General features: G+C 43.3%; 2 long non-coding RNA genes across 2 annotated transcripts in view; one reads left to right on the plus strand and one right to left on the minus strand.

Annotated features, from left to right (window-relative positions):
- The window catches only part of LOC133388449 (uncharacterized), a 43,829-nt gene extending 29,066 nt beyond the window's left edge, over positions 1 to 14,763 (plus strand). Inside the window, exons 2-5 of the long non-coding RNA XR_009763810.1 lie at positions 1,847 to 1,916; positions 2,068 to 2,226; positions 5,079 to 5,869; positions 14,597 to 14,763. This is a non-coding gene — a long non-coding RNA (uncharacterized LOC133388449). The remainder of the gene's footprint in view (positions 1 to 1,846; positions 1,917 to 2,067; positions 2,227 to 5,078; positions 5,870 to 14,596) is intronic.
- LOC133388450 (uncharacterized) lies at positions 1,790 to 5,773 on the minus strand. Its single transcript, XR_009763811.1, has 2 exons — positions 5,434 to 5,773; positions 1,790 to 2,083 (listed from the first exon to the last, which is right to left on the minus strand). It is a non-coding gene; the product is annotated as an uncharacterized LOC133388450 (long non-coding RNA).
- Positions 14,764 to 22,652: the final 7,889 nt, after the last annotated feature.

Below are 22,652 nucleotides of genomic sequence, written 5' to 3' on the forward strand. Positions count from 1 at the left end.
TGAAGTGCACGGAATATTCCACACACAAATCATTCAAATAGAAGCAACTTATGAATTATTTTGCTAGTAAAGTATGTGATTTCTCAGCCCAGTTTAGCATCACGAATGTATTCCAGTTTCCCATCTAGGAGGAAACACAGCCATTATTTGCATTAAAGTTGCGGTTTGGTGAGTGAAGGGATTTTCGTGCACAGAGTTCCGTGACTAAAAGATGTGTCTCTGTTCCATTCTTAGTAAGTTACCATGACATGTGTCTAGTTACAGAACCACATACCTCCAGACTTGCAGATTAAATTAATGTCTTGGCATCTCACAACAAATATTTTCTTTCATAGCAATTCTGTGCTATGAAAACAAGTAAAAAAAATGGAGCAGGACACTGAAAAAGGTGAAAGCAAAGTGTTTGGTAGCAACCAAAGACTGGTTTGTTTGTGTACCTCTGGAAAATCAGAATTTCCTAATGCATTATTTATTAGAAACACATTACATTTAGATGACATCACCGCAATTCAAAAGCAATTTGGGGAAAGTATTGTCAAGGAATGCAGGCATCATTTACCTTTGCAACTAAAATGGGTTAACTTGGCAGAAACACTGTGACTTTAGTTGCTTTTCAAACCCTGAGCAAAATTGAGCTTAAGGAATTTGATATTATTCTGAGTGCTAAGGAAGAAAATGCTATATGTTATTCATCACCCTAAGCTTTCACGTTTGTCCTGTGCAGTTGTTGTTTTTCAATGTTAATATGATGCTATGATATGTGGGTGGAAAGTAATGTTTTTTAATTTGAATTTGAACAATAGCCCTTACAATGCATCTATTAAATTAGAGTGATGTGTTAGATACACTTTGCTATGCTCCTGGAAGTAAGTAGTCTGGGTCTATTTGTCACAGTTTTTGTCAAAGAGAAATTATGATGTACGCCTTGGATAAGCTGCTTTTGCCTTGTCCTTCTGTGCTCTGTGAACCTGTGAGAAGGACTAGGAGAAAGAATCTGAACTCTACACCTGGTTTGGTCCATTCATCTTGATTTATTTGTAGAAAAGTTTGTTGATGGGGAAGTTATAAGGTGTTGCATCAAGCAAGTGTTATTCCACACTTTCCAGTGCATTTTCCCATCACTTTCCTTATTGTAAAAACTCTGGGGGGGGAGGTTAGGGGGGAGCAGGTTTGTTGTACAAGTGTTCCAAAATAACATTAATTGTGCATCTTGATTTTGCTGGTATATGATTGAATCCACCTGAAAATAGGGACAGTCTGGAATAGGGTTGCCAGGCTTAGGGCCTGAGAACGATTCTGTATCTTTAAGAGAAGAGGAAATTCAGCCAAGTGCAGGTGTTCTTGCAACACTGTAATGGGAAAAACCACAAGGTGAAATTCCCCCTTTCCCCTGCATGACTTTTAAAGATGCAGAAGACCTCTTGGTTGCCAGGCCCAGCCTCCAAGAGGTCTTCTGTATCTTTAAAAGTTGTGCAGGGGGAAGGGAAAATTTCACCTTGTGCTTTTTCCCATTACAGTATTGCAAGACAACCTGCACTTGGCTGAATTTTCTCTTCTCTTAAAGATACAGAATCATTCTCAGGCCCTGAACCTAGCAACCCTAGTCTGGAAGAGTCCTTAGACAATAAGCATGCCATTTCTAAACACCTGGAAATGTCACCATTTGGACCAACATAATGAGGATTAGCGTGATAGTTGAATCACAGGAAATTAACAGTACAATGATTTATTAAAGAAACTACAAAGAGGCCAACTATCTTGGTACAAAGAGGCTAGGGTAGGAAACTGGTCAAAAATATAATTTATTTGCTCTTCCTTCTTCTTTGTCCTCTGTCCCCCTACCCAGCAAAACACCAGTAAACAGCAGTGCCTGGAACTGCAGCTTTTGAAAGAGTGATTTGGAAGCATTTAGTGCTGTGAGTAAATCATTTTGAGTCTTTTGCCCATATTATTTTTGCAGCTGCAAGAAGATATACCACAAAGCATCTATTCTTTTGTATAAATAATTTCTTCAGACAATCCCAAAGAATCTTTTTCTCTCTTTCTTCTTCTTCTTTTTTTTGATAGATCAGCAATCCATATCCTGTAATTTAGAGATGGAACACAAGAACTTTCCAGAAACGTACAATGAATGCATGAAAATGCTTTCAAGAGAAGCAACACTTCTCAGCATGAATTCTATACATTTCATCTTGTCTGATGTTAACATTGCTAAATAAGCTCAAGGTGAGGCAACATACATTTGCTAAGTATGTATGTCTTGAAATCAGGGATCTGGTGGGTGAGCTCCTGAGCTCCTCCAACTCCTGTGAGCCACCATGCCTGCCTATCAATCACCTGATCCATGATTATGTCAGATGACAACATCAAAGGGGTGCACTGACAGTGCTGATCAGCTGATGGGGTGAATGGGAACTCCCTTGCTATAACCAAACCCAGAGGAGCTCACTGTCAACCCACCTGTCAATCACCTGATATCAAGTTTAAATGGAGGGTAATTTACACACATTGCCATCATAGGGACCTGATCCAGACAAGGACCCTAGCATGGGAGGGTTACAGGACTTTAACCCTTTATTCTCTGCTATTGTCCTATCACAACTATAATTTGCATGGGTGGGGGAACTCCCTTGGCACTTGAACATCAGTGTCAGGCATAGCCACCCACTCCAACAGATCTGCACCACCCATTGTTTTGGGGATGTGGGGTAGCCCTGTGTGGTCTCTGGTGTCATCAAGATCAGGCATTGTCCAGCTGAAGTGAAGTTGGAATAAGGTGAGCCTCAGATCCTCTCTGGCCACTCCTGCTTCTTGTGACAGCCCACAGCCCCTTTGCTCACATGACAGCAGCAGTTGAGGCACACAAGAAAAGCTGCTGCGCATGCCCTGCTTTGTAACTGAAGGCTTCTTTGTGTTGAACATGATACCCATGTCTTCCATTTTTAAAGGGATTTCAACTTTTAGTTTGACACACAGAAGCTTGAAAATGTGGATGGCAAGATGATTTACTGCATAAGAAGCCCAAATGTATTTTTTAAACTTTATTAATCATTTAAATCCATGGGGTTGGTTTCCCCTGTTGGTTCTGATTTATGACTGTGAACAAGAGAGATAGCTAAGAGTACTTGAAGGAAATCAGGGGAAAGTCAGTCCATGCTTTGAGTTTCTGATAGTCTGAACTCCACAGACTCCCCCTACTCTTAAGCTTCTGGCCCTTCCATTAGGAATAATTGACCCTAGCATATGACATAACTTCAGGAAAGCATGGCACAAAAATGAATCCCACCTGCCAAATACGGAACACATCTCACTCCAGTGCTGTGATAGCTGGAACTGCAGTTCAGCACATCTCATGGGAGCTGCTAAACTGGCTACTTTTTTTCTAGAGTGGAATAATTTCTTAAGTTGAAACAGCATCATTCTCCTTCTCAACAAACTTCCAGCCCAGAATAAGGACAATGTCAAGGGAACATTCCAGCCACCTCTATCCACTTTAGAATCTGAGCCAGATGGGTCTTGTCACTCTTTGGGTTGCTTTCCCATGACCCTTCAGAAATCCAGGTCAGAAATGACCCTGATTGCTCTCCACTACATATATCCAGTGAGAGGCTACCCTTGTTTACAAGATCCTAAGGATGAGAAAATATTAAGCCATTCCCATTTTAGCAGCATAAAACAGAGCCTAAGAAACAGTACCCACAAACCTGAAGGCACTCACTGCCAGTGGTGCTACTTTGAAGGGAAAGGCTTCATAGCTGACAGAATTAACTGCTCTTTATTTAACCAGACAGATCATTACTGTCCATTTTCATGTTCATCTTCACAGATGAACTAGGATCTCTTGCAATATTTCGATTAATCTACCAGCTAGGTGTTACTTGCTTATCTGAGAAATGTACACCTTCACCAGACATACCTCTGTGGGGAGGGAGTTCTACAACTTAGGGGCTGCCATAGAGAAAATCCTCTCCTGGGTAGGGTTGCCAGGTTCAGGGCCTGAGACTGATCCTGTATCTTTAGGAGAAGAGAAAGTCAGCCAAGTGCAGGTGTTCTTGCAACTCTGTAATGGGAAAAACCACAAGGCCGGGCCTGGCAAACCAAGAGGTCTTCTGTATCTTTAAAAGTTGTGCAGGGGGAAGGGAGAATTCCACCTTGTGGTTTTCCCCATTACAGAGTTGCAAGAACACCTGTACTTGGCTGACTCTCTCTTCTCTTAAAGATACAGGATCAGTTTCAGGCCATGAACCTGGCAACTCTACTCCTGGGCCACCACCACTCCAAGCTTCTGAGGGCAGTGGAACTACCAAATGGCCACCTTTGCTGATCTTAGCACTCAAGAGGGTCCATAGCAGTCTTTTTCGACCAGTGTGCCTCCAGATGTTGTTGGACCACAACTCCCACCAGCCTCAGTCAGCATTGCCAATGGTCAGGAAAGATGGGAGTTGTGGTCCAACAACATCTGGAGGCACACTGGTTGGGAAAGGCTGGTCTATAGGGAAGGAGGTAGTCTTTTAGATATTTGGGGCCTAAGTTATTTAGGGCTTTAAACTCTAGTGTGAGCACCTTGAATTGGGCCCAGAAATGAATTGGCAACCAATGCAGCTGTTTTAAAACAGGTTATATGAATTCTAAAGGGAACCCCAGGCAGTATTCTGGCTGCTGCATTTTGGACCAGCTGAAGTTTCTGAGTCATGTTCAACAGCAGTCCCACTTAGAGCATATTGCAATAATCCAGTCTGGAAGTTACCAGAGCATGGAGTACTGTGACCAAGTCATCTCTGTCCAAATGGGCCAAAACTGGAGAACCAGTCAGAGCTGGAAAAAAGGCACTCCTAATCACCTGAACCTCCAGTGACAATGTTGGATCTAGGAGTACACCCAAGGTGCAGAACAGCTCCTTTCAGGGGAGTGCAACCCCATCTAGAACAAGCTATCTTCCCATCTCCTAGACATGAGAACTTTGGACACATAACACCTCTGTCTTTTAGGATTCAGCCTCAATTTACTGGCCCACATCCAGCCCATTACTGCCTCTAGGCACCAGTGTAACACCTCAACCATCTCTCCCAATTCTATAGAACACAGATATAGAGTTGGATACTATCTGCATACTGATGATACTTCACTCCAGCTCCTGATGACAGCTCCCAGCAGCTTCATATAGATGTTAAATAACATGGGAGACAAGGTGAAACCCTGCGGAACACCACAGGACAACTGCTATGGTGCCAAACAATAGCCTCCCATAACTACTTGCTGGAAGCATCTCCAGAGGCAGGAACAGAGCCACTGAAGCACAGGTCCCACAACCCCAAGTTCCCTGAATTGCTCCAGAAGGAAACCATGGTCAACAGTATCAACAGCCTCCAAGAGACCAAGGAGAACACCACCACAAACAATTTCTCAAACCTAACCATAGTAGCTCCAACTTACATGAGTCCCAGCCAGGATGCCAATGACCAGGGATGGAAGTTATAGTCCAGCAGCATCTGGAGGGCTACACGTTCCCTATCCTTGAGCTAGACCAATGGAGAGCAAGCTCAAGGGAAAAGACCTTTGGAGAATTTTAAAGCAAAATACCATTTGGAGGTAAGAGGAGCAGAAAAGAAAAAACTGTTGGATAAGGAAAGGAAGAAACAAAAGCTTGGAAAGGAAACAAATAGTGAGTAAGGCAGAATGCCAACAGCTTTGAACACAGAGACACTTTGGATGATCAATGCAAAAGGTGGACAGATGATTGGAACCTGCTGCAAAAAGCTGAACAAAACAATAGCTGCTGTTTATGGCTGGATGGAGGAGTTTTTCTGCCTAAGCCAGAAAATTTCTTTTAGAGGAGATTCAGACAGGGACACAATATGACTCATGGAAGGTTTGTAAATAGCATGATTGATTACAGAGCAGTTATAATTGATATTATATAGGTATAAATTCCAATGGTGTCACTCTTTTTAAATCTGTGACAACAACAAAGAAGGAGTCTTATGACCGCTTAAAGATGAACAGATTTCTTGTGACATTAAGTGTCCATGAACTAGAATCTACCACATTAAATGCGAGAACTATAATCTTCCATTGTATAGATTCACTAACAGGCAAAAAACCTTGCTGCTTAAGAATGTACCTATAGCCTACAGATATTTCTATCCAACTTTAAAAAGCAGGGAAATTGGGCAGCTAAAGTGAATGCACCTGGGGAGCAGGAGACCTGACCTCCACTCTGAGATATTGTACTGCCCTACAAATTTGTAAAAATGCAAACACCATTTGGGTTGGTCTTTCACAGTCCAATCCACTTCCTGTGCAGCTTGGAAGAATTTGGTAACGTGCCTCTGAGCTATAGGTACATTCTTAAACAGCAAGAGTTTTTGCCTATTAGTGAATTTCCCTGCTTTTTAGTCTGGGAGATAAAAAATGGGATCCTGTGCAAGTTTGCTGAGAATGGATTGATTATTTGTATATTTATTGAGTTCAGTGGGATTTACTCCCCTGCAATCGTGCATAGGATACGTGAAACTGACCACAGGGGATGGGGAGGGGGGAGGGGGGAGGGGGAGGGGGGAGCAAGTAGGATGGGGAGCAGTAGGGTAGGTTTGATCATTTGCATGTTTATTGAGTTCAGTGGGATTTACTCCCATGCAATCATGTTTAGGATAGGTAAAATTGACCATGGGGAGGGAAGCCTGGAGTGGGCAGGGGAGAAGGAAGAGGGGAGGGGAGGAAGAAGGGAGAGGAGAGGGGAAAGGCAGGTCTGATCATTTGCATGCTTATTGAGTTAAATGGGATTTACTCCTGTGCAGTCATGGCTATGATAGGTAAAAGGTGGGTGGGTGGGCACTGGGCAGAGGGGAAGCCCTTTTCATTTCCAAAAGGAAAACATTGTGAACAGTATCATTCTTTTTCAAGGTTTCCCCCAACTTTTTATTCTACAGTAGGTACATGTAGCCTCCCACAAAAATTTAAACCAAGCCCAGCAGCTGTGAGTCTGGCTTTTAGAACACTGACAGTTAGTTCTTGCTGAGCATGCCTGACATTATCATTGAGTTCAAGCCAAAATTTCTTAAATTAATTAAAAATCAGCTAGGCATCTTTAAAACTTTTAAACTGCAAAAGATGAAGGTCAGAGTATGGGGCAAGGTCAGTAATAGGATTACAGGTACTCTGTGAACATGGCTGATTTTTAATTAATTTCAGTAGATTATGAGAACTCTGACAGAAGTCCAAAAGAGATGTTTTTTCTCTCTCTCTTTTTATACTTTGAACTCTCGATTCTCTCTGACTGTTTTGTGTATCACCATGAAAATTTACTTGGTTGTTAAGCAAGCATTTCTGAGTTCAGTGTGACGCCTTTCCCTGGCTCTCCCTGTCAGGTTCCTACCTGCTCGTGGTTACTGCCTGTCACTAGGCACCACCAGGGACTCCACCAGTCCGGACTGTCCTTTTATATGGTTTCTCTCCCCGCTCTAGCACAGATCTCAACAGATCCCCCTGCTAGGCAGCACCACCAATCACGTCCTATAACCAGTAGTCCCAGAGACTCTCCCTGAGTCTCTCTATCAGGTTACCTCTGTGACTGAGTGCTAAAGCTGTCCCAATCCCTTTGTATCAATGCAGATAATCCTGGTTTGCTCTGAATACTTGTGGTGTTATTCTCTTCACCGCTGCCACCATTTGTTTCCCTTCAGCCTTGGTATTTACCTTACCCTCCCTTCTGGTCTGTGAAACCCCAGCCAAGGATCAGGCCTTTGGTAAACCAAATATATTTATTAAATAACAAAGATAACAAGATTTCTTTATAAAGGCACTTAAGCATATGGTTTCATCTATCCCTGAGGTACTGGTCTTAGTATTAATCCAAACTCCACCCTCTCCTCACATCCACCAACTCTCCACACAATCTCCTCTCAAAAACCCACCAAAACAACCCACTAACATCCACCCAGATTTAACTGTCATCCTTCCATTTATACTCTCCGCCCTTCTCCACCCTCAGCCAATCATCCAGCATTCTACTGCCCATTCACTCCCCCCTCCTCTTTCACTCCACTTACCATGTATCTTCTATTCAAACAGCACTTACCATATATACACTAATACAGGAACACCACATTTCCCCCCCCCTTAAAATAACGGCAAAGTATTATTCCTGTTCCAGGATTCATACGTCGCGTTAATAAGTAAAACAAGTCTCTCTGGGGAAATGTCTTTCTTTGTTCCTCCGTCTGGTCACGTCACTGCAGTCCCAGCCACCTGCCTTGACAGTCCATCGGCCAATACATTGTCCTTGCCTTTGATGAACTGGAAATCCACTTGATAGTCTTGTAGGGCCCAGGACCACCTCTGCAGCATAGTATTATGGTTTTTCATAGTCTGTAACCATAACAAGGCCCGATGATCCGTTGTTACCGTGAATCTTTGTCCCCACACGTATGGGCGCAACTTGTTCAGTCCCCACATGATCGCTAGGCACTCCTTTTGGACCGACGAATAGTTTTTCTCCCTCGGCGTCAGCTTGCGACTCAGATACACCACTGGATGTCTGGTGCCTTCTCTCTCCTGCAGCAAGACGACTCCCAGCGCGAGGTCTGACGCATCCGTAGCCACGATGAATGGTTGCTCATAGTCTGGTGCTATTAATATGGGTCCTTGGCACAAGGCTTGCTTCAGCAGATCAAAAGCCTTCTGACATTCATCCGTCCATACCACACGCTCAGAACACTTTTTCTTTGTCAATTCATGCAAGGGGGTTGCTATTTCCCCAAAATTTTTCACAAACTTCCTATAAAAACCAGCCACACCCAGAAATGCCCTTACTTGTTTTTTGGTTAAGGGGATAGGCCACGCTTGTATTGCCTCCACCTTGCTCCATAAGGAGGTGATTTTCCCACTCCCCACCTTATGTCCTAAATAGACCACCTCCTTCAACCCAAACTGGCATTTCTTAGCTTTTATTGTGAGGCCTGCCTTTCTTAATGCCTCTAATACTGTTGTCAGGTGTTGGACATGCTCAGGCACTGACTTGCTAAAAATGGCCACGTCATCGATATAGGCCACTGCAAAATCTGACATGCCTCGCAACACAGTATTGATTAGCCTCTGAAACGAACTTGGTGAGTTCCTTAGTCCCATGGGTAAGGTCACAAACTCATATAACCCATCTGGTGTACTGAAGGCAGTTTTGGCTCTGGATTGCTCGTCTAGTTCCATTTGCCAAAATCCTTTACAGAGGTCTAACGTAGAGATAATGGTTGCTGCCCCCAACAACTCTAACATTGCGTCCACCCTAGGCATAGGATACGCATCTGGGACCGTAATTTTATTGATTAGCCGATAATCAATGCAAAATCTTGTCGTTCCATCTTTTTTCGGAACCAGGACAATACTTGAGGCCCAGGGACTGATAGATTCCCTGATCACTCCTAGTTCCAGCATATCTTCGACCTCCTTTTTGATCTCACTCAAAACTTTCCCATTCACGCGGTACGGCATAGATCTGATTGGGGCATGATCTCCAGTATCAATGGAATGTTTGGCTATACTGGTTCGGCCAAGTCTATTGCTGAAGAGATTCCCATAGTTTTTCAAAACTCTCAGAATCTCTTCCTTTACTTCCTCCTTCACCTCCTCTGACCATTCCAATTGATCTACCCCTCCTTTGTCTTTGCTTTCCTGTACCAAATCCGGAAGTTCAGGCCCACTTCCCTCAGGGAATAAGGTAACTTGCAACACCTTTGCATCCCTGGTATGGTAAGGCTTTAACATATTTACATGAACCACTTTGTTTTTGTTTAATTGGTCTGTGGTAATTACATACATCACTGTGTCAAGCTTATCTCTTATGGTATATGGTCCCACCCAGTTAGCCTGTAATTTGTCATATTTCCTGGGTATGAACGCCATAACCATATCTCCCACATCATACACACGTTCCCTGGCTGTTCTGTCATACCAGTAACTTTGCTTCTCCTGTGCATGACTCAAATTCTCTTTCACTACTTCCATCATTGATGTTAATTTATTGCGGAATTCCAATACAAAATCTACTACAGATGTTTTGTACTCTCCCAGGGTTCCTTCCCATGAATTTTTTAACAGTTCCAAAGGTCCCCTCACTTTTCTAGTGAACATGAGTTCAAAGGGTGAGAAGCCTGTTGACTCCTGAGGGACTTCTCTGTATGCAAATAAGAAGCATCCCAAACGTTCATCCCAGTCTTGTGGGTGATCTTGAACATAGCTTCTTATCATGCCCTTCAAAACTCCATTAAATCTCTCAGTCAATCCGTTAGTGGCTGGATGGTAAGTGGTGGTCTTTAGATGTTTTAGACCACAACACTTCCACATACATTGCATCACTTCTCCCATGAATACACTGCCTTGATCCGTCAGCACTTCATGAGGGAAACCCAGCCTCATAAAGATTTTTAACAAAGCCTCTGCCACTACAGGGGCTTCTACAGATCTTAGTGCTTCTGCGTCTGGGTACCTGGTGGCAAAATCCACCACCACCAATAGATATTTCTTGCCATGCCTTGTGGGTTTGGGAAAAGGGCCCACCAAATCTATTCCCACTCTATAAAAGGGTTGTCCTATTATAGGAAGGGGCTTTAAGGGTGCCTTAGTCTTTACTCCACTTTTTCCCACCTTTTGGCATATACCACAAGATAGACAATGTTGTTTTACATCTTTGGAGATATTTGGCCAATAATAGTGTGCAGCCAATCTCCTCTTGGTCTTTTTTATTCCCAGATGTCCTGCACATGGGACATCGTGGGCTACCTCTAGCAATCTGGTTCTGTATTTGCTAGGTACTATCAATTGCTTCACTGGTTCACATTCATCCTTTCTCTCAGCAGGCATCCACAGTCTATATAAAATCCCATTCTCACACACAACTTGATTGCTCAGTTTGTCAGTGAAAGGAATCTGTTGGGTCAGGGCTTGCTCCTTTATTTGGTTCAAACTTATATCTTTATGCAGCTCTTCCCTGAACTGCTCTGTCTCTTTATTATCAGAGACCACTTGATACAGTTTGTCTCCTTCAGCAGGCCTGCTAGTGGTTGCTATGGTGACCTGAGGCTCGAAAACAGGCTCCACCCTGTTTTTTTCAGCCTGTGTTAACATGGCTTCTGTTTCTTTGCCAAGCTGCTGTCTGATCACCACATATATTTTCCCTTGTGCCCCCATAACATCTCTTCCCAGTATCACTGGTTCTTGTTGGTGGGCATTAATACCGACTTTATATTTTCCCTCTTTATTTCTCCATTTCATTTTCACTAGGGCTATGGGTAAGCTTTCTGGATCTCCCCTCACTCCTTGGATAGTCACTGTTTCCTGAGGTAATATTTCCTCAGATTTTATTAAATCTGGCCTCTGCAATGTCTGAGCGGCACCAGTATCAAGCAATGCCCAATAATTTGCCCCTTGAACACACACTTCCTCTCTTAGACTCGAATCCAAGTCTTTTACTTCTGTCCAGTTTATCTGGCAGAACTGAACCTTTTTTCTCTGTTAGCTCTTTTGGTTCTATCTTTACTGCCCTTGTCTGAGCAGGATTACTAATGGGGTTGGCAACCTCACATTGAAAACGTAGGTGCCCCGGTCTACCACATTTGTAGCATAATTTCTCCTCCATTTTAGGGAACACAGATCCACTCTGGGGTGTCCTGTGCCCTTCAGATTTTACTGGAGGGCTCACTCGCTGTGGCACCACATCCTTTCTGCCACCATTATATGGTCTGGGTTTAAACTCTCTTGATGTTTTCCCCACCCAGCCAGTTCTATTGGAGGCAAAGTGATCCGCCATCTCTGCGGCCTCCTGCACCAATGTAGGGGAACGGTCTTTGACAAGGAGCCTTATTTCTGGTGGTAACTGATGGAATAATTGATCCAGTATCATGAGGCTTTTCACCTCTTCCACTGACTGAGCTTTTGCACTACTCATCCACTTTCCAAATATATCCATCAACTTTGCTCCCAGTTCAACAAAAGACCTCCCTGCTTGGATCTGACAGTTTCGGAATAATTTTCTAAAGTAGTCAGGTCCCAGTCTGAATCTTTTGTATACTGCCTCTTTAAACTCAGCATAGGTGACGGGCCTGTCTGAGGGGAAATATTGGTATACCTCTGCCAATTCCCCTTTGATCAGGTTTGATAAATACTGCATGTATTTATCTTCAGATAGCCCCCACAATTGAGCTGCCTTTTCAAAGGTTGTGAGATAAATTTGAGGATCTTGACCAGGCTCATAGACAGCAAAGTCCTTTGGAGTAATTTTTATTTTTGTTTCATTTCTGTCCTTTCTTGTTTCATCAGAATGAAACTTCTCTCTTTCAAATTTTAACTTTTCTACCTGTAATTCAGCATCCACTCTCATTCTCTCAAATTCCAACTCCCGCTGCTTTTCCTTCTCTGCACCTTCCATCCTCAACTTCTCAGTTTCTATCCTCAACTTCTCAGTTTCTATCTCTCGCTGTTTATCTTTCCCATCAGCTTCCATCCTCAATCTCTCAGTTTCCATCCTCAACTTCTCAGTTTCTAACTCTCGCTGTTTATCTTTCCCATCAGCTTCCATCCTCAATCTCTCAGTTTCCAACTCCCTCTGCTTGTCTTTTTCCTCAGCCTCCCATCTTAACTTCTCTCTCAAATACTCTATATTAGCGGGATTGCTTAAGTATCCTTCTGGGGTCTCTTCCCTGAAAGGTTGTTTTTGCTGGGCAGTTGCAAATCCTATAAGTGCTACCCTCAATTCATCTACCCCTTTACCCTCGTGAGGTAAATTGAATGTTATGCACTTCTCCACCAGGTCCTCTCTTTTCATTTTTATATATTCAGCCATGGTGTTTGAGTTCACTCACTCTTTGCCACACACTCTTTGCCAGTCACTCTCACAAATAATCTTGTTTTGTTATTTCTGTTTGCCACACCACTGTTAGGGTTTCTCTAGTATTCGTACCACTGCTACAGCCAACACCTGTGACGTAGTCTCCTTTGTTCGTATCCCACCGCTACTGCCACCACGTGTGATGCCCTTCCCTGGCTCTCCCTGTCAGGTTCCTACCTGCTCGTGGTTACTGCCTGTCACTAGGCACCACCAGGGACTCCACCAGTCCGGACTGTCCTTTTATATGGTTTCTCTCCCCGCTCTAGCACAGATCTCAACAGATCCCCCTGCTAGGCAGCACCACCAATCACGTCCTATAACCAGTAGTCCCAGAGACTCTCCCTGAGTCTCTCTATCAGGTTACCTCTGTGACTGAGTGCTAAAGCTGTCCCAATCCCTTTGTATCAATGCAGATAATCCTGGTTTGCTCTGAATACTTGTGGTGTTATTCTCTTCACCGCTGCCACCATTTGTTTCCCTTCAGCCTTGGTATTTACCTTACCCTCCCTTCTGGTCTGTGAAACCCCAGCCAAGGATCAGGCCTTTGGTAAACCAAATATATTTATTAAATAACAAAGATAACAAGATTTCTTTATAAAGGCACTTAAGCATATGGTTTCATCTATCCCTGAGGTACTGGTCTTAGTATTAATCCAAACTCCACCCTCTCCTCACATCCACCAACTCTCCACACAATCTCCTCTCAAAAACCCACCAAAACAACCTACTAACATCCACCCAGATTTAACTGTCATCCTTCCATTTATACTCTCCGCCCTTCTCCACCCTCAGCCAATCATCCAGCATTCTACTGCCCATTCACTCCCCCCTCCTCTTTCACTCCACTTACCATGTATCTTCTATTCAAACAGCACTTACCATATATACACTAATACAGGAACATCACATTCAGCACTATAAGTTTTGTAAGGTCTTGTTTTGAAATGAGCTTATGGGAAGGATCAGAATGGCATGGGGGTATTTTCGATTTAACATTGTGGAATGTGAAAAATCCATGCTGACTATAGTAAACAGCCACTCTCGTGGCTGTATAATATATGCACATGAGTTGGGCACAAGGTGAAGAAAAACTGAAAACAGTGGGGGCATAAAGCTTTGAAATACAAGGTGTAGCAACAGGTCAGTTACATTTCTATGCAAAGCCCAAAGGTATACAATATAAGGACAGAGTGACCTATTTGCAAAATCAGGCAGTATGATAATACTTACTTTCTAGCTATTCTATGCTAACACCCATAATTGGAGTCACAATTATGTTGCTCTTAGGTTTTCTTTATGTTTTTAAAATAAATATTTTTAGAAGTAGTGCCACTTAGTTCTTTTGCACATCCTTAATGAATCTGCACCTCTGTGCATTACATGTGCATTTGATGAAGTCAGTTGATTTATACTATTTATTTATAATGATATGTTTTCTGTGCATGGAATAGTGTCATCGTGCATGTGTAACCTCCATGGATTATTTGTTTGGCCAAGTGGGTGGGGAAACCTTAAGAAACGGGCTATACTTGTGAGTTTTAGATCAGAAAGAGAGAGAGCTGGAGAGGAACAGAGGTATTATTGCCAGGGAGCAAGAAGTAGGCCCTCGTCACCTTGAATTAGGTAATGCTATTTTAATTTATGTGTCTAGGAGGGAATGGAAGAGTAAATTCCTTTTAGTGGCTTTATGTATTTATATTTATCTTGTATTTTCTTTAGGGCTTAACGGTTTTGTATAAGGGAACCCCTCATCTTCCTGTCCTGGACTTTTTGGCCAGCAACTTCTGCATTTGTGTCTTATTGGATGCATGGAACTTTGGGATATTCTGAAGACATATGTTATATTCTGTTGAGTTACATTGTATTGTTGTTGCCATTTTTGCAACCTGATTACAATTTTACAAAATTGTAATTGTGTTTGCATTATTCATTAACAAGGAACCCCCTAGAACCCAAGAAATTGGTACACATGGAGTGGCTGAGCTTCACTGCAGCATCAGGTCTCTCAGGAGAGAAGAAGGACCTGGATCTCTGGAAGGCTGGACTTTTTTTTTTAAGAGATGACATCAAACTTTAGAATTAGATGGGGTGTCAGAAATCAACACTCCAGGTTCAGGAAGCCTTGAGCCCATAATGAACTGAGCATTAAAACACTTCCAGATTTCAAGCTCAGCTCATAGTGGATTTCCTCAGTGCAAGCCTTTACTGCTATCAGCCGATTGTCCTTGCTGCTATTCCCATCCTTTCTGCAAAACGTAACATGGCAAAGTGGGTGATTGCCAGTGGGGATGCACTAGAAACTACAATTTCCCATGCTCCCTGGAAGCAGCAGATGTTTCATCCAAGTGTCCAAGCCTTAAATATGCGGTCCTCCCCCTTTGCTGCCACCCACACTTTTTCCCAAGGGGCCCCTCCAGGTGACCTCTTGATTCAACATTCATCTTGATTTGCTTTCACAAAGCTTACTTGGTGGTTACAATATGTCCAGTCTTTATTGAGCTTTCATTATGATTTGCTTGTGGGGCAGTTATACCACAATAAGTATTCCTCTTGCATTCATCTTGATGTCCTTATAGAGGGTTTGCACGTCTTCCCATTAATCATCAGTTCATCCCCCACTATTCTGTGGATTTCCCCATCACTTTTCTATCCTCAAGGAGTTAATTGTGTCTTGTTTTTAAAGGGTGGCATAGCACTTTAATCCACTTGAATTGCACATACTTGAAGTTCCGGTATGCACTTGAATCGCTCTCACAAAATGCTGACAGTCTGGAGACACAAAAGGGCAACTGGCGAACTGGCAAGAAGTTCCAACAAGTCCTTATGCATTCACATTATGAGCCAGAAAGGACTCTAAGGGGGGGAAGGGAGGACCTGGGTTTTCTCCAGAAAACTGAGCCATTTACAAAGCAAGATGAGACAGAGAAAGACAGAGGGCTCTTCCATCACTAGCCCTTTTCCAGCAAATGACTGATCTGTCTGACTAAAGGGCAATGCAAACATTGCAGGATAGAAGCCAAAGTTGAACTCAACTAACAAAAGGCATTCTAGGATAGTGATGGACAAATAAATGCCCCCCAGACTCAGTTTAGAGTGAGTGGGATCAGCAGTAACCAAGGACATTGGAGAATGCTCACACAAAGTATTTTCCCTTCCTAGAGTTCAACATTCACTTGTCATTGCCCAACCCATCGGCTCTGAGACCCCAAGCCCAAGCCTCTTGAGATCTCCAAGCCCTCAAAACCACCTTACCTTGTGGCTAATAGTGCTTTGCCAAGAGTGAACAGGAGGACCATCTCTTCTTCCTCTGCCATCTGGAAATTGGTTTCCAGGTGCCAAGTGAGAGGGGAGGAGGGAAAGAGATCTCTGCCCATCTTGCCACCACAGCAACTGCCTGATAACTGAGTAGGATGGGAAGGTGTGGAATGGAGGGCTGTTTTTCTGGCTCGGGTTGAAAATTTCAAATCACTTTCATATTGAATGTGAGCATTACCAAGGTTAGTCTTCCAAACCAAGAAGTTATGAACTTCAGTGACATCATTTGTTCAGGTAGGTATAGAGTAGGTATGGGGAACCTTTGGCCCTCCAGATGTTTCTTTATTTCTTTATTAAATTTATATCCCACCCTTCCTCCCAAAAGGAGCTCAGGGTGGCAAACAACAAGTGACACAACAATAAAAACATATTTTTAAAAACCTTAAAAACAAATCCAATACAGCTGCAAACTGGGATAAAGGTTTCTACTGGGGCTGAAAGGGTCTGTGCATTTCAGGGCTCCTCGTTTCTCATTTTCCCCGTCTTAAATTCATTTCCCCACATTTTTGCAGCAATTTGTAATTTTTTTAAAATCCTCATGAAAATTCATTAGCATTTTAATGCAAATTTCTCATAATAAACACATTTTTGTATGCGGTTTTGGCTAATGTACAAGCAATTTCCCTACTATAATACATTGTGTGTGTTGTTTTCACTAAAATATTGATTTGTATGCACACCTCTTCCTAACATATACATTTTTATGATCATTATTTGGTTGGAGAACTGCAATACAAAATTTGGATAAGTGCAGATTTCAAAGGATGGCTGTGTTTTGGTTCTCATATTGTTTCAGAAAGGGTGGAATTGATAGATTTGCCTTCAAATGCACACTGAATCAAATTTCTCCCCCATCCCTCGTCTCTACTTAAAAGGCTTGCCAAAAGAGAAAGGTCTTCAGTAGGCACCAGAAAGACAACAGGAACAATGTTTGTTTAACAACATAAGAAGTGCCTGCTGGATCAGGCCAATGGCCCATCTAGTCCAGCATCCTGTTCTCAGAGTGGCCAACCAGATGCCTATGGAAAGCCCACAAGCAGGAGCTAATATTTAAGGAGGTGGAATTCCAAAGAGTAGGTACCACAACACTAAAGGCTCGGTTCCTATATTATGTGGAAGAGACCATACAGTGATTGATTTGAGTATAGAAGAGGTATCCTGGTCCCAGGCTGTGTAGGGCTTTAAAACAGCAAAACCAGTACCTTGGACTTATGTTGATCTACAGTTCCCATGAGCCCCAGCAAGCATGGCCAATGACCATGGGACTTGCAGTTGCACACCTGGTATAGAGCAAGGGCAGCCAATGTGGTGCCCTTCAGATGTTGCTGGACCATCAATTCCAGCCAGCATGGTGAGTAGTCAGGGAATGATAGAGGCTGTAGTCCTACAGCATCTGGAGGGCACCACATTGGCTAGCCCTGGTACAGACAGAGAAACAGAGAAAGGCTTACAGTCAAAAAGCAAAGCAAGAACAGGCAAAGGCAGAAGAAAAATTGAGTTTGTGAACTGCATACTTCATTGCACAGATTAAGGAAGAAGTCCTATATATACCCACCAACTTGGGAGGAAGCCCTACTGAATTCACTGGGACTTACTTCCACGTAGACTTGTACTGTAAATCTACTAAGCAGGAAGGGGAGGTTTATATAGGAAAGGGCAGTGACCAATCATAGCAGGAAAGGGTGGGGTAAGGCCAAGAGCATGTAAACCTATTTAGACCCAAGAAGGCCAGTGGTCTTCCACAAAGATGCCACATCCTGTTTTCAGAAGGGCCTTTGCTTCAGTCTGCCTGTGCCTGATAACCATGACAGCTAGAGAAAAATATAGCGCAGCCTTTTCCAACTTAGTAACCTCCATAGGGCTGTTGGATTACAACTCTCATCATTGCTAACCATTGGCCATGCTGGCTGTGGCTGATGGGAGTTTTAGTCCAGAACTTCTGGAGGACACCAGACTGGGGAAGGCTGATAGAAAACATTTCTTACCAATGACTGGGGCTTTCACAGAAGACTTGTTTCATAGACTGCCACCAACATGTGCTGCCTTGTTGAGGGGCTGCCCGTTTCTTCTGTTGATGTGTAGCATTATTAAAAAATAAACCAATCTTTGTGCACAAAAAAAAATTTATTTTGGCATCTTAAAGGCTAACAGATTTATTGGGGCATAAGGTCTGGTTGACTACAGCCCACTTCATTAGAAGTGTTATCCTCATGTTGGCAGCATGATGCTCACAGGGGTTGCTACACTTTGAGTAGCTAGCTAGTGCCTCTTTTGCAAGCCACAAAGTCACAAATAATAAATGTAACTTCATTTTTAACTTCTGAAATGAAACTTCTAAATGCCAAAAAGAAAGGCATTTTAGGAGTCCCTGATATCTCCAGAATGTTGAAATCTAGAAGTAAGGAGTGGAGACCCCAATTTTTTTTAAAAGGCAGAAATGACCCCTTTCCAGAAGGACCATGTAAAAGAGCTATGAAATGTTCAATACTAAACTACCTATAAAATATGCCCATGTGTACAGTGCTGGCTTGCCTGGCCTTTTATTGCTGAGGCAGTAGCTATTTTAAGAAGAGCTGCTGAGGCTGTGGGCACTGCATTAGATCAGGTTGGAAGGTCACCGTGACCTGTAGTGACCTACACTGCAAGACAGCAATCATACCAGATGGTGCTACAAGAAGCTGGACTATGAGAACAATTAAAAAGATGGTTTTTAATCAGAGCCCTGCCATAGAGATCCACACCTTTGAGCAATGATGAGAGAGGAGGGTACAACACAGAGGAAACCCAGTGGGATACCTTGAGCAGATAACACACTTTTAGGCCTGCCACAGCTGGTATGGGACCAATAGGAACAACAGCCTCCAATGGCTACACTTTTTGCTTATTATAGATGGTACTCTTTATTCCAGGCCAGGACCTTCTCCTGTCAGAACACGGATGAGGAGCCTCCAGCTGTTTTGGTTGGACTGTCCCATCTCCCATCAGCCCAGCCAGCATGGCCAACGGTCAGGGTCAGGGATGATGGGTGTCCAGCAACATCTGGATGGCTACAGATTCCCCACTCCGGTTTAAAAACCAACAACTCCCCTGCTGCTGGCTCTTTTTTCCAGTCAGAAATATTTTGACTGCCTTGTTCTAAGGTGCACACCCTCCAGACCCTCCTCAGGCAGAAATTCTTCCAGGGCATCAAAACCTAACATGGGACTGTTGCTTTCTGATGTTGTATTAGTTGTGGAATACTGAGGTAGGAGCAAAGATGTGATTTCTCTTTCTTTCTTTCGCATTGAAGAAAGGGACTCTTTGTCAGTGACACGGATGGTGCTGCATTGCCAGCCTTGCTTCCCAGTGGTGCACTGGGCTGCCAGTTGCCAAGGGAGAAGGCAGCAGGGAGCTCGATGTGGTGCAAGGGCAGCAGCTGAGCCATTCCACAATGCTATATCTGCACTGTGTCGAGCTCCCCATTGCCTTGCCTCTCTCCTTTTCAGTCACAGGCAGCAATGCACAGTGTTTGGAAGCCAGGGCAGCAACACACACACACACACCATTGCTCTGCCAGCCACTACTGGACTCTGGGAAGGTTTTAGACTTTTCCTCCCTTGCCCTATCTCCAGTCTCAGTTTCCCCCTCTCCCCCAAAGCAGCTATTAGCGCAGCACAGGAAAGAAGATGGGTGCCAATACCGTATCTGCCTTTTTCCCTGTGACTGTTGGTTTTTTGTTGTTAAGTAAATAGCTTAGGATGGTGGAAGGGGATCAGGGAAAGGCAAGGGAGGAAAGGGTTAAAAACACTCTGCCAGAATGTGAGTGTCATAGAATCATAGAATCACAGAATAGTAGAGTTGGAAGGGGCCTATAAGGCCATCAAGTCCAACCCCCTGCGCAATGCAGCAATCCAAATCAAAGCATTCCCGACAGATGGCTGTCCAGCTGCCTCTTGAATGCCTCCAGTATCGGAGAGCCCACTACCTCTCTAGGTAATTGATTCCATTGTCGTATGGCTCTAACAGTTAGGAAGTTTTTCCTGATGTCCATTCAAAATCTGGTTTCCTGCAACCTGTTTCTCAAAGCAGCCACATCAGGCTCCTCTAGTTAATTTTTTTAAGGATTAAGATAAAATATCCTAATTACTTTTCCTAATTACTTTTCTCGTGCACCACATCTAGTTTGGTCTTCAACCTAAGGGCAAAAATTAGATGAGATTGCAGGTGATCCATAACTGGGTTTCTCTCACAGTTTTTCTGAAGGATAAATGCAGTCTTGGGACCCACTATATGGACTGGGATTGCCGCACCATATCCTTTCTCTAACTCAAATCTCCCCCTCCCTGAACCTGCTCTTTGCCCTACAGAAAAAAGAATCCAAGTATCTATATAGTACCTGTATGTTTTTCCTAAGACAGAAGTTCTCAACATGTGGTCCATGAGCTCCCTCTAGGTAGTCTGTGGAAAGTTTGTGGGACAGTCAAAAATATCTGTACTTGGCCCTGCACTTGATTTATATTTTCTGATAACAGAGATTGAGACAGTGGAGGCTGTCCCATCAGGGCAAGTGGGGAACCAACCCACCAAAGTCAGTCTGCCCTCAGTCAGGCCTCACCTAACAACCTTATAACCAGTCCAGGGGGTAGCCCTTTGCTGTCAGTTTCTTCCTCTTCCTTATTGTTAGTGTGGCCTTTGTCAAACTCTGCAGGGAGGAAGAAGATAGCTGTGCTCTCTCTCCACCTACTGTGCACTGGCTCTCGCTCCACCTACTGTTGGGCTCCGCACCTTCCAACCCACCAGTCTCAATGGTCACCATCCGCCACTGCACTGAGGACATTTTACCAAGGGCTGGATTTATAGTCTATCAAAGTCCTGGCCTAAGACTTATGATTTTCTTAATTCAGAGCTGGTGCCAACAACTCTAACCAGTTAAAGGGGTCCTCCTCAGTGGCCTGGCTATGGTTCATGATTTGCATAATAGAGTGCTAGCTTTGACAATGATGGTGATTAGGGTTGCCAGGTTCATGGCCTGAGACTGTATCTTTAGGAGAAGAGAAAGTCAGCCAAGTGCAGCCAAGTGCAGGTGTTCTTGCCTTTTCTGTTGTGGCTCCCAAACTGTGGAACGGTTTCTCTGATGAGGTGCGCCTGGCGCCGACGCTGCTATCTTTTCGGCGCCAGGTGAAAACCTTTAAATATTTCCCAGGCATTTTAATGCGTACTATTCATATTTATTGATGTATTTGCTGTTGCTTTATTATTTTTGTTTACGTTTGTTTGGTTTGATTCTATTGTATTATTGTATTTATATATTTTTTTTGATTGCTTCATTGTTATGTACACCGCCCAGAGAGCCCTCGGGCTTAGGGTGGTATATAAATTAAATTAATTAAATAAATAAATAATGGGAAAAACCACAAGGTTGCCAGGCCTGACCTCCAAGAGGTCATCTGTATCTTTAAAAGTTATGCCAGGGGAAGGGAGAATTCCACCTTGTGGTTTTTTCCCATTACAGTGTTGCAAGAACACCTGCACTTGGCTGACTTTCTCTTCTCCTAAAGATACAGGATCAGTCTCAGACCCTGAACCTGGCAACCCTAATGGTGATGCTAAAGGGGGGGGTTATTAAGTGATCCACTAAGATCACCAGCAAGTAGTCGGAGGAGAGGGTGGAGTTTGAGAACCACTGCCTTAAACGGAAAGTATCAGCTCCAGGAGAATGATTCAGATTGGGGGCGGGAGGGGGACAGCATGACGGGGGAGGCTTAAACCTTTCATTCACCCATCAGGACCCCAGTCTGAATCATGGCCCCCATGGCTGCATTTGCCCTTTAAAGAAACCATGTCAGCTCTGATGATGGAGTTCTTACAGTCACCTCTAGTTGTGCCCTAAGGCACTCGCAGAAGGTACTTTTGTCTTTCAAGGTATTTGTATCCACCTATGGCATCCAAACATATTTGTTCAATAGTGATGTGTACGGAACAGGTACAACTGATTTAAAAGGTAATACAGTTTGATTGCAAAGAATTCTACTTTTTTTTTAAGTGTCTTTGTAGAACTTTTTTCCCTTCATGTCTGACTCTGTATTTTATCAGCACTATTATTTATTTATTTATTTATTTATTTAATGTATTAGTCACCCATCTGGATGGCAATCCAGCCACTCTGGGCAACGTACAAAATTAAGACATATAGTTACATTAAAATATTAAAATCTCAACCAATAATAATAAAACCTAACCCACCCCAAAAGCCTGTTTGAAGAGCCAGGTCTTCAAGGCCCGGCGAAAATGCCAATGTGAATTTTGAAGGTGCCTAGTTAATAATAGAGGGGGGAAGGAGTAGTCTCTTCTCCCCTTTGCTATCTTGCGATAAACACAGAAAATATTGGGAGTTAGTATTGCACTCAGTTTGAAATCTCCAGGAGATTCCAGGCTTTAATTTCTTAGCTTACTCCACTCTCTTTTATTAAAAGTGGTTTTA

Source organism: Rhineura floridana, chromosome 7 (genome assembly GCF_030035675.1).
Source record: "Rhineura floridana isolate rRhiFlo1 chromosome 7, rRhiFlo1.hap2, whole genome shotgun sequence".
Classification (NCBI taxonomy): Eukaryota; Metazoa; Chordata; class Lepidosauria; order Squamata; family Rhineuridae; genus Rhineura; species Rhineura floridana.